Source organism: Dreissena polymorpha, chromosome 13 (assembly GCF_020536995.1).
Source record: "Dreissena polymorpha isolate Duluth1 chromosome 13, UMN_Dpol_1.0, whole genome shotgun sequence".
Lineage (NCBI taxonomy): Eukaryota > Metazoa > Mollusca > Bivalvia > Myida > Dreissenidae > Dreissena > Dreissena polymorpha.
Genome location: NC_068367.1, coordinates 62601686 through 62611799, shown reverse-complemented (window position 1 = coordinate 62611799; position 10114 = coordinate 62601686). Strand labels below are relative to the sequence as shown.

At 34.2% G+C, this 10114-nt stretch overlaps 1 long non-coding RNA gene across 1 annotated transcript; it reads right to left on the bottom strand.

Moving 5' to 3' along the window:
* Positions 1 to 4440: 4440 nt before the first annotated feature.
* Positions 4441 to 6098, bottom strand: LOC127855130 (uncharacterized). Its single transcript, XR_008037362.1, has 4 exons — positions 6030 to 6098; positions 5543 to 5731; positions 5149 to 5242; positions 4441 to 4777 (listed from the first exon to the last, which is right to left on the bottom strand). It is a non-coding gene; the product is annotated as an uncharacterized LOC127855130 (long non-coding RNA).
* Positions 6099 to 10114: the final 4016 nt, after the last annotated feature.

The window sequence follows — 10114 nt, the reverse complement described above, 5'->3', positions numbered from 1 at the left end:
TTCAGTTGCTATTGAACCTAGTTCTATTAATATTTCTTTCGGTCTTTTATCCTCTTCTGCTTGTATGCTTGGGTATTGAGGGAAAGTAATGGCATTTGGTGTTGTAGCTGCTAATGCTGCTAGCAGTGCTTGTATCGCACTTGACGTTCCTTCTTTTAACTTCTTGTAAAGTTTTGATAGTTCTCTGTGTTGCTCAATGTCTTCTAGCTTTTCAGATAAAGAGTCTTGACGAATTTCATCTCTTAACATAAGATAGTCATGCACCATGAAGTCCCTTTTTCCGGATCTGTTATCTTTAAAAACGACATTTTTAAATAGAAATAATAATAATGTTTTTAGACGTGATTTTAGACGTAATTTTTGACGTGATTTTAGACGTAATTTTCAAAGTGATTTGAGACGTGATTTTAGACGTTGTACGTTGATTGAGAGTCGTTCGTCTTTTTTTAACTAAACATGTTTTGAAACGATAAAATTGCAGCTTCACGTCCTTTTGCAATAAGAGACTGTTTTGTTTCCTTCTCTATACCTACTCGTATTTTGGATCTTATTCCTGCTTTCTTTTGATTGAAATTATCTAGTTCACTTAGAATCAGTAAGTATTCTTCATCATAAATTTGATCGTCTGCTAACGCCTTTGATATAAGATCACTTATTGTATTCAACTTTGCATCTGTGAGTGTTTTAATTTTTTCGTGTCGTTCAGCTTTTATTGATGGCTTTTTATTGGTGTGTCCTCCAACGATAGACAATAGTCCTAAACCTAGGACAGCACCTTCCATTGCTATGGCAACTGGCGCTGCAATGATTTTACTCAATACTCCTATCCCCGTAGCACCTAACACCATTGAATAAACAACAAGAGGGTTGTCTACTCCAGCTACAACTCTCACTGCTCTGTGATACATTTTAGACAAATTTACACGCTTGTCTCTTTCTGTAGCCATTTCTTTTTGAATTTTAATAATCTTTTGAAGTCTGTATGACTGAGCACATCATTCAACTCTAATCGGTTCGGGAGCCGACGGAACGACAACTGGTGGTAGAGATGGATATAGTTTAGCGTCACTAGCATTTTTTTAAACTACTGATGTGTAACAAAACATAGAGATTCACCTTCATCAATATTTACTGCAACTTCTGCGTTGTTTTGAATTGTTACAATTATGTCGTCAACATATTCAGCAATAGTTCCATCTTGTAAACTACATCTCTTTTCTTTTAAACTTTGTCTGAGCGATACCGAACAAACACCTTGAAAAAGCAGTACACCTTTTCTTAATGCAATAGTTCTTGCTGCTTTCGGTTGAATAGTGAGCAATTATTGCGCAAAAAAGGTTCCACTTACCATACAGTGGTTCTGCAGGTTATGCAAGATTCTCGCGAGGCAACCATTTAACTTACGCTGATGGTGATCGTTTAGACTTGTGGATAAACTTGTGAATGGGCAAACTATATCTTTGCATTTTGTATATACGTAAATATTTTTTATAGAAGCATCCCTAATATTGGAATACTGCTAAATGGTGACTTTGGCCCTAGTAGCAATCCTGCTCCTGTTCTCATGTACATACCTTTTCCAGATTTAATATACAGCCCCGCTCCTAACGAACTACCTTTCTTCCACGGAGCTAATTACAATCCTTTACCTCCTTGTGTTACTTTACAACCTCTTCCGTTTTTCTTTAAATACAAAAACACCCGATCCACTAATTTTGTTAACAACTTTACTACCGGCTGCGGCTCCTACGCGGGTAAGTAAGCCGCTTGCAAGTCCTGGTAAAACGCTTGACATCAGACATTTACCCGCGGTTGCCAACATCGGCAAAATAGCTCAACTAAATCCCCCTTCAACTTTTGCGTTGCGTTCTATGTGTGTTTTTGACATTTTAATCGTCACTCCTTTTCCACTTTGGTACGCTTTTCCTATTGTGTTGATCTGTGCTTGAGTGAGGGCTAACACATCTTCTCCGGATATATCATTATGTGATAAACGGATAGACACTGCCTCTCCTGCTAGAATAGCTTTTAATGTTTTCCCTCTGACCTTCGCTTATATTTACTTTTACATGCTCATAACGACTGATTTTATATAGGATTTAATTTATTTTTACTTTTCTCTTATATGCAATCTTATCGAAAGATCTTCACCACGCAAATTTACAAGTTTCCCGTTTTGATCAGTGAGTTTTGTCACAATAGACGAAATTGTCGATCAATTAATAGGTAAATAAACCAAATTAACTGGTGTTTAAATAATATTATACCCGGGTCCGACTGATGGAAAAAAACTATATATGTGACCAAAGCTGGGAAAATCAGTCTTGTGTTCAAAAAATCACATTTTGACTTTTTGGCAATTTTGGATTCTTTAAACATTGTAGTTCACAAAAATGATATAGATTTTTTATTTATCACATTCAAAACTAATTTTATGACCTTCCAAAGTGACCAAACCTACATTTAACCGTCACTAAAAGTTATCATTTAATACAAAAAAAAACAACGAAAACATTCAAACAACAAGCACATTGTTTTATTAAAACAATTATCTTTCCTTTAGTCAAATACATAATTATAGTGCAATAAACTGACAACAGCATTATGGACATTTAAAATGTACAATTTGTGTTGCTATGGTAACCGATCTACATGTTAATAATCACCAGAGCACACAATCACGCCTTTTACAAATCTATTAATTGTATTTTCAATCAAGTGTTTGTTTAAAGGCATATACAACATTAATTTCACTGTTTTGTAACTAGTTAAACAATTACAATCAATAATGTGTGTGTTCCATGAACAATTTCCTGTTTTATTCAGTTACATGTGTATTTAAATATAATGTAACCTCAAACACAACAGAATGGAAAAAACAGCATTGAAGTGTTGGTTGAAAGTACACTTGGATACTAAATGTTTCAGTAAATGAAAAAATCATTATTTATCATAATTTTTGATAGAGAAAAATAGACAAAATAAACAATAGCTTAAACATAAAAATTGTTTGGTTTTGTTACTATGGAAACAATGTAGCAAAAAAACAAAAATATAGGATTTTCATTGTAAAACATAAATAAATACAATATTCACACGGATTTTTTTCCAGTTTTTCGGAAAGGCAGTCTGTGTCCATAAGGTGAAAACAATTGCATGGTTAAATGGAAAAAAATGATTTTTGTTTTGTAAATATGAGATGTAAAAAAAACTTGAAAACAAGCGTGTGCAATTAAAACAACAAACGTTTGTATTGAACATTTCAAAACCTGTTTCAACTGACACATTTAGCTCGCGTATACATGTTTTAGCTTTCCTAGGAATAGAGGATTTTTTGCATTGTTTGGGGGAAAATATATCACCCAATACCTTTGCCAAAATAAACACTGATACATGATGTATGTAATTGTTGTGGCATGATCAGAAAAGATCAGATGCGCATCTTAATGCATCTTCTTTTTTGGGGGCACAGTCTGTTTTTTTGTTGCTCACCGTTTCGGACATGTCAAGTTTTTGGTTCATTTGTGCGACATAATTCACGAATGTTTTCAAATAAATACAACTGATGGTCCAGATCAAGCCCTTTCACAAACATTTCTTATGGCAGGTTGTCACAGCTCACATTAACATTCACTTTCGAGACCTTCCTGAGAGTGATTCTGACTACTGGTGAGTCACTAAATTCCCTGCACTCCACAACACCGGGATGATCCGCTGACACATGGAAATTGATGAAATATGGTGACATTCTTTATGTGGTGAAACAATGTCGAAAGGTAATCCTTTCTGTCTTAGATAACAACAGGATTGGAAGTGTCCCCCACAAGCTGGGGGATGTTGTGGCCCGTCCTTGACGATAACCCCGAAGACGCAGCAAAATTGTTTGGTTTTGTTACTATGGAAACAATGTAGCAAAAAAACAAAAATATAGGATTTTCATTGTAAAACATAAATAAATAAAATATTCACACGTTTTTTTTTCCAGTTTTTCGGAAAGGCAGTCTGTGTCCATAAGGTGAAAACAATTGCATGGTTAAATGGAAAAAATGATTTTTGTTTTGTAAATATGAGATATAAAAAACTTGAAAACAAGCTTGTGCAATTAGAACAACAAAACGTTTGTATTGAACATTTCAAAACCTGTTTCAACTGACACTTTTAGCACTTGTATACATGTTTTAGCTTTCCTAGGAATAGAGGATTTTTTGCATTGTTTGGGGGAAAATATATCACCCAATACCTTTGCCAAAATGAACACTGATACATGATGTATGTAATTGTTGTGGCATGATCAGAGAAGATCAGATGCGCATCTTAATGCATCTTCTTTTTTGGGGGCACAGTCTGTTTTTTTGTTGCTCACCGTTTCGGACATGTCAAGTTTTTGGTTTATCTGTGCGACAGAATTCACGAATGTTTTCAAATAAATACCACTGATGGTCCAGATCAAGCCCTTTCACAAACATTTCTTATGGCAGGTTGTCACAGCTCACATTAACATTCACTTTCGAGACCTTCCTGAGAGTGATTCTGACTTCTGGTGAGTCAATAAATTCCCTGCACTCCACAACACCGGGATGATCCGCTGACACATGGAAATTGATGAAATTTGGTGACATTCTTTATGTGGTGAAACAATGACGAAAGGTAATCCTTCCTGTCTTAGATAACAACAGGATTGGAAGTGTCCCCCACATGCTGGGGGATGTTGTGGCCCGTCCTTGATGATAACCCCGAAGACGCAGCGACATCAGACAACATTTCTGCATTGAAGTTTCTGTATCAAGATTACCATTTTATTAAGAAACAATTGCAAAATATAGTTTTCCTATTATTAAATTATTATTTTGTAGTTGTTGTTGTAATAGAAAACTACAAAGTTTGAAGGATGATTTTGCATGGGATTTTGTTTGCCATATCAAGAATTTCATACCAATAAAACAGCTGAAACTACTAAAATAAATATTTATTTTCCTGTTACAAGACATAAAGTACCTAAACACTATTTTTAATTGATTTATGTTTTATTATTTTTATATTTTATTACATGGCAAACTAAACAACTGGATAAACCTATGGAAATGCAAACAAGGTTTATCAAGAAGGATCATGCAGGTCACATACACCATACTGTGATAAGGAATTTACCTCCACTTTGACTTTCAGATGCCAAAGTGCCAATCTGGTGTAAAGTTTGTATCTCTTATCAACATAAAGCTTAGTGTGATGATTCTGTGTAAACCTGAAATGTTAAAAAATAATTAAAAAAGGTCAGGCTACAATTTAGAATATGTATTTTGTAGTAATTGACTGACTTAAAAATGGTTTGACTCATTTCAATATATTATTTTAAGAGATTTTTCCTTTTGGGATTGATACCAGAGTAAAAAAAGTTTAACATTTTTCACTACATATCAACATGCTTTACCATTTTGCAATTGCATTCCTGCAAACAAATATTTTTAACAACAGGTTTAGCTAAATTAATTTCTCAACATTAAAAAAGCTATCAGAAACACAATGACTAAGGGCTTGTTATTACCTACAAGAACTCTCCACAGAAGGTACCAGATGACTATGTTGTTTTTATTTTGGCCGCAACAGTTGTCACACTGAAAGTGAGCATGCTGTTCGCAGTATGTGTTGAGGTAGTGGTGAACCTGGCTGACCACAGCATTTGCAGCTTTACCATGTGACTGGCCTTCGTCTGCAAGGTAAAACACCTGCTTTCCTGTGAAACAGAAGACTAATAAATAAACCGTAATAACTTACTTGAGATACCCAAATAGTTATTTTTTTTCAAATGAATTAAAAAGTGGTTTGAAACATTTAGATAATGCATGGTTATTTTCTTATCATAAAAGATTGATATTAGACAAGAATGATATCCTCCAGCCCACACACGCACACAAACACGCACACAAACACGCACACACACAGCAATAAAATGTAAATAATCAATTGGTAGTTGATTACATTTAGACTGATTCCGTTTGTGGATAGCAATGATATTAAAATAATTCAAATACCAGATCCTTAACAGCTGATTCCATACACCTCACACTTCCTCGGGGTCTTGAAAAATAACTTCCCAACCTGTAGAATATCAAATTATTGGTTATTTATCTACATAACACTTTATTTATAATAATAATTATTATTTAAATTTGTGCTTAAACATTCCTAAAAAGTCAACCTTAAATTTGTTTTGTTTATCAGCTTCTGCCACATCAAGTGCAGACTTTTCAATAAACACAGTATCTGATGTTTATTTTTTTGACAGCTTCTACATCAATATCAATATCAGACTCATCATGGTTTGACTCAAGGTCACTTTCATTATCATCTACCACATCAAACAAATCTTGAGTACCGGGGTGAGAAGTTTCAAAATAAAGTTCATTTACATTCGATAAATCATTTAAATTTAAAAACGAAGTGTCCTGATCTTGTGAAATTTCACATGGAATAGTGTTGGTGTTAATAAATTGAGACATGATATTTTAAAGTCAAATTTAAATCTATCACCATTTCATGTAAACAATTCAGTTGCTATCGTACAGTTTACTTCCGGGTCAAACTTGCGAGTCGCGAAAATTGATCACAAAGCCAAAATACACATATATCTCTCACTTACCTATTTTAAGCATGTGGAAATATCATTTTGATTTACAGCGTTTAATAGCCATTGAAAGTAAACACTACGAGACAGGCTGCGCTACCTGTGAACTGCTCAAACAAAACTGTGTCATTCAAGGGGAATAATTTGAATTAAATAGACGGATTACAAACCACCAATTGTGCCAGTGTTTAAAGGACATATTCATGATATATTGTGGAAATTTTCAAAGCATGTCATAAATTATGAGCCGAGAAATTGTATACAAAAGACGAAATATCCAGCGCATTTTCGTACACGATTTTTATCTCGCGATTTCCCGACATAAACGTCATCGTACACAAGACTGATTTTCGCTGACGACGTCACATATAACGTTGTCAGTCGAATTGTTAACATATGATGAGTTAATTATATCACAAGTTACTCTCAAGCTACTAATACGTGATATATTTACAATATTGTATGACTCGTGATATCCTGATGCGTATACTTCTGCATTAAACCCCAATACCGTTCTGATAGAGTTTGCAGTTGTCAGATCTATTTTATAACTTGGTGCTAGTCGTTTGACTCTAGCGTTACAGCGTAATCGTCCGAGACAGAGTTGTAATACTCATTTGTCATCATTATTCGTTGGACGTAATCGTTAATATCATCAACTTCGTATGAACCTTCGGGAATATTAATATCAAACCATTTTTCTTCGTTGACAGAACTATAGCGAAATTATTGTTTAAAGAGTCTATATTTTGAAATGAATAGTAGGTCTCCAAATTAACTAAGGCCATTTCGTATTTGTGTCTACATCCAGTTGAATTGTTAGTCTTAATGAAGTACAAATTCGAAAGCTATTTCCTTTAAATATAATGTGAAAAGAATTCTTCGGACTTGTATTAATCCTAATTTGTTTTAATTCTGATAACATGTCCTCGAGCACTCTTGTGTCCAGTTTTATATAGAAAATAATATTAGTGAGGTATGTAAAAGTAGTCAAATCTTGATCTATACTTACCATTATTTTTTTACTAGTAAGATTTATAACAGCAATTTCATGAGGACGGTCCCAGGCTACTTTACAAAAATTTCTAAATTCTTCTTTTAACATATCAGTTGAAACGTGATCATTGTAGATGTGATTAATATTTGTCCTGTCCTGTGGGAACAAACAAATAAAGTTTGCATGTTCACGTATTGTTTGTCTTGGAAGTTTAAAGTAGTTTTTTGCGAGATAAAAGCAGTCTACATTGCTGTGGCGTCCTCTTATGTAAAAAGTTGTACATTTGTTTTTTTTCCAACTGAAGGTCGTCAAAAATCATTAAATTCTTTTAAGAGCTACTCAAGTCCTTAGGATCAGGTACATAATCAGACGTTTTAAAAAAATACATTCAATATCAGCTGGCCTATCTAAACATTTAGCCATTTCTTCAACTAAAAGAGCTGGTGAAACGTCATTCTCTATGATAAAGTCTTGTCCGGCAAACAATTTCAGAATTTCTTCTTTAGGCAGCTTTTCTTCAAACGCTTTTTTAATAATTCTGTACTCCGGCTGAAATAGCGACTTGCCAAAACCTTGCAAGTTGTTGTAGTCTAACCATCCTGGTCGTAGTAAAAGGTTTAACAATAGTATAGTTTTTTCCGCATCCGCTTTTACCAATAATAAGACCTCGTATTGATCTCGGTAAAAGTCTGCTGTTGCATCTTTTTGAAATGCCATCATTTAACGAAAGATCTGTAACTTCCATTTTAAATATAAATTATTTTTTCATCTAAAGTACAAAAGCAAAACTGAAACAAAACTGAAACAGTTGATATGCAAAAGGTTGTAAGTAAAAACAATAAACGTATGGTTCGCGGAAAGTGCATCGTTTGCGTTTGTGTTAAAACACAGTTTGTAAAAATTCATACTAAAACTGCAGGAGACTTGGTTTCGTCGTTAAATTCGGTAAGTAGTAAAGTAAAGCTTCCGTGGGCTAAATTGCCTGGTGAAATGCATATTCCAGGAATGAACTTTGCAGGACCTGGAACTACTTTAAACGAACGATTAACTTCAACTGGTGCTTATAAAGACTGGAGTAAACTAGTTGATCGAGTTGATAATGCTGCTTACCATCATGATTTAGCTTACCAACACTTTCCAGATACAGCAAGTAGAAACGCAGCTGATACAATTTTGCTTGCTTGAACAAATGGATGCTATTAAAGACCCAACGATCCGTGAAAGAATTGAGCGTAGTATAATAAAGCCAATAATATCTACCAAGGCAAAGTTTGGGTTAGGTTATAAGGGGAAAAAGGTCGTGGCTAAAGGCCTAAAATGGACTGATCAGCTCGCAGACGAACTGCATAGACCCGTTGTAAAACGTTTTAGAAACATAATAGTCGTTGCCCATGGCATTGATAAAATATGGGCTGCTGATTTAGTAGACATGCTAGCTTTTGCTAAGTTTAATAATGGTGTAAAATACTTGCTAACAGTTACAGATGTATTTTCAAAATATGGATGGATTATTCCATTAAAGACTAAAACCGGAGTTGAGGCTGCAGAAGCATTTCACAAAATATTTAAAAACAGACAACCTCAAAAGTTGTGGGTCGATAAAGGAAAGGAGTTCTACAATAAAAATCTAATGGCGTTGGGAGTCGAGTTGTATTCCACAGAAAACGAAGAGAAAAGTTCCGTGGTAGAGCGGTGGAGGAGAACAATGAAGGAAAAGATGTTCAAACATTTTTCAGCCAACTCTACCAGAAAATATATTGATGTCTTAGACGAAATGGTAAATGATTATAACAACACAAAGCATTCATCAATCAAACTGACACCTGTTGATGTTAGTCATAAAAAGAAAGAAGGCGTCGTTTGGTTCAATTTGTACTCCAAACACCATCAAAAGTACGGTAAGCCAATATTTGAAGTCGGCGATAAGGTGAGAATCACTATGAAAAAGGGAATATTTGAAAAAGGATATACGCCTAGATGGACTGAGGATGTGTTTACAGTGTCACAAGTTCAATATACGGATCCGCCAACGTATAAAATTGTTGATTATAATGGTGAGGAAATACAGGGTATGTTTTATGAACAAGAACTTCAAAAGACAAGTCAAGAAGTATATAGAATTGAAAAAGTTATTCGAAAACTCGGAAACAAGTCGTTCGTCAAGTGGCTCGGTTATTCCGAATCGTTTAATTCATGGGTTGACAATAAAAGCCTAATAGACTTGTAATAGTCATTTTCAAACCCAGTTTGGGTTTGGAAATGAACCTTTATCCTTTTTATAATCTAATAAATCCATAATACGGTGATCATACATGAAACTGTTTTTAACAGGTTTACGACTTTTGAATTTTATGCTATTAAATGTTTTTTTGTGCAAATTTTAAATTTTGTAAAAATCTTATATTTAGATGCTCATCTTGTGGTGGTGGATTTTCAATTTGCTGAATACGCCGTTGAATCAACTCTTTTACCGTTGTGTTATCCATTTTATATAT